This window comes from Coregonus clupeaformis, unplaced genomic scaffold (genome assembly GCF_020615455.1).
Source record: "Coregonus clupeaformis isolate EN_2021a unplaced genomic scaffold, ASM2061545v1 scaf1356, whole genome shotgun sequence".
NCBI lineage: Eukaryota > Metazoa > Chordata > Actinopteri > Salmoniformes > Salmonidae > Coregonus > Coregonus clupeaformis.
The window spans coordinates 5429-8475 of record NW_025534810.1 but is presented as its reverse complement, the minus strand read 5'-3'; positions in this window follow the sequence as shown (position 1 = coordinate 8475).

The window sequence follows — 3047 nt, the reverse complement described above, 5'->3', positions numbered from 1 at the left end:
TGATCCCTGCCGAGCTCGGTTATTTACTGCAGGCTGCAGCAGGTTGGTGTGTGATGCTCCTATGATGATTGTCTAGCTCTCGGTCCAGCTCCTCACATCTCTATGTCTAGCTCTGTTCCATCTCCTCACATCTCTATGTCTAGCTCCTGTTCATCTCCCTCACATCTCTATGTCTAGTCTGGTCCATCTCCTCACATCTCTATGTCCTAGCTCTGGTCCATCTCCTCACATCTCTATGTCTAGCTCTGGTCCATCTCCTCACATCTCTCTGTCTAGCTCTGGTCCATCTCCTCACATCTCTATGTCTAGCTCTGGTCCATCTCCTCACATCTCTATGTCTAGCTCTGTTCCATCTCCTCACATCTCTATGTCTAGCTCTGGTCCATCTCCTCACATCTCTATGTCTAGCTCTGGTCCATCTCCTCACATCTCTATGTCTAGCTCTGGTCCATCTCCTCACATCTCTATGTCTAGCTCTGGTCCATCTCCTCACATCTCTCTGTCTAGCTCTGGTCCATCTCCTCACATCTCTGTGTGTCTAGGTGGCAGGGCTCCACTCAGTGTCTAGCTCTGGTCCATCTCCTCACATCTCTGTCTAGCTCTGGTCCATCTCCTCACATCTCTCTGTGTCTAGGTGGCAGGGAGCTCCATCTGAGTGTCTAGCTCTGTTCCATCTCCTCACATCTCTATGTCTAGCTCTGTTCCATCTCCTCACATCTCTATGTCTAGCTCTGGTCCATCTCCTCACATCTCTCTGTGTGTCTAGGTGGCAGGGAGCTCCACTCTGAGTGTCTAGCTCTGGTCCATCTCCTCACATCTCTCTGTGTCTAGGTGGCAGGGAGCTCCACTCTAGTGTCTAGCTCTGGTCCATCTCCTCACATCTCTCTGTCTAGCTCTGTTCCATCGCCTCACATCTCTATGTCTAGCTCTGTTCCATCGCCTCACATCTCTATGTCTAGCTCTGTTCCATCTCTCACATCTCTCTGTCTAGCTCTGGTCCATCTCCTCACATCTCTCTGTGTGTCTAGGTGGCAGGAGCTCCACTCTGATGTCTAGCTCTGGTCCATCTCCTCACATCTCTCTGTGTCTACTGGCAGGGCTCCACTCTGAGTGTCTAGCTCTGGTCCATCTCCTCACATCTCTCTGTGTCTAGGTGGCAGGGAGCTCCACTCTGACTGTCTAGCTCTGGTCCATCTCCTCACATCTCTTGTGTCTAGGTGGCAGGGAGCTCCCCACTCTGAGTGTCTAGCTCTGGTCCATCTCCTCACATCTCTCTGTGTGTCTAGGTGGCAGGGAGCTCCACTCTGAGTGTCTAGCTCTGGTCCATCTCCTCACATCTCTCTGTGTGTCTAGGTGGCAGGCTCCATCTTGGAGTTGTCTAGCTCTGGTCCATCTCCTCACATCTCTGTGTGTCTAGCTGGATGCTCCACTCTGAGTGTCTAGCTCTGGCTCCATCTCCCTGCACATCTCTCTGTGTGTCTAGGTGGCAGGGAGCTCCACTCTGACTGTCTAGCTCTGTCCAGGCACCTACACATCCAGGAGGAGAAGCAGCTGGGACTCTTGCCTCTGGACATCAAACAACCTCTCCAGCCGCCACGTCCGGCTCTACTTAGGGTAACACACCGGTTGGGGTTCATTCTAATTAACCAGCCGCTACGTCCGGCCTCTACTTCAGGTAATACATAATCGGTTGGGGTTCATTCCACTAATTCAGCCGCTACGTCCGGCTCTACTTCAGGGTAACACACCCGGTTGGGGTTTATTCCACTAATTCAGCCGCCACGTCCGGCTCTACTTCAGGGTAACACGCCCGGTTGGGGTTCATTCCACTAATTCCATTCTCATTCAATTCTCTCTCCCTGAAATTCCATTTCATTCAATTCAAATTCCAGTTCAGTTTTCAATTCACAGAGTTAATTTCTTCCTCTCAATTCCAATGTTAGGTAAATTCCAAGAATTCAATCCCCCAATTCAGTATTATCCCAACAATTCCACACATTCCAATTCACTTCCAATTCAGTATTATCCCCAACACCCCCCACACATTCCAATTCACCCCAATTCAGTATTATCCCCAACACCTCCACACATTCCAATTCACCCTAATTCAGCATTATCCCCCAACAATTCCACTACATTCCAAATTCAATTCTCTCAGGCTTTCAGGCTGACGTTCACAAATGTTCAGACAGCTCTAGCTATATTTGAAATATAGAAATACAAGTTGAACTGATTAAAATCGAATCCTTCCAGTCAACGTTTAATACTATCTGCATTAATTCCATTAACTGGGAAATGTTAAAATACTAAATTCCAATTCAATTCCAAAGATTAAATGCTTGTGCTGCCCACTAAATTCCAATCCAGAAAGTCCAAACAGTCTAATTCCAATTAAATCTCAATTCCATAACTTGGAAGATGGTTGATATAAAAATGTAATTCCACATACATTCTCCTCTTCATGAGTGATTTCAATACCTTAATTGGAATTTCAAATGATATTGAATTGGAGACCAACTCCTGACACACACATTTATAATCTGGAGGGTCTGGACCTGACCCCCGAACTCTCTCTCTGTAGGAGCCTAAGTTTGGGATGCTAACGGTTCCCTTGGAGATGACCCTGACGCGCACGGACCACGCCTCCAACTATGAAGCTCTGGGAGCTGTTCATTATGGTGACTCCTGCTTCAGTCTCCAGGATACACCTCTGTGTGTTCTAGTGTGTTCTAGGATACACCTCCCTGTGTGTTCTAGGTACACCTCTCTGTGTGTTGTAGTGGGTTCTAGGATACACCTTCTCTGTGTGTTCTAGTGGGTTCTAGGATACACTCTCTGTGTGCTGTAGTGGGTTCTAGGATACACTCTCTCTGTGTGTTGTAGTGGGTTCCCAGGATACACCTCTCTGTGTGTTGTAGTGGGTTCTAGGATACACCTCTGTATTATGTGTGTTTAGTGGGTTCTAGGATACACTCTACCTGTGTGTTGTAGTGGGCTCCTCAGGATACACCTCTCTGTGTGTTCTAGTGGGTTCTAGGATACACCTC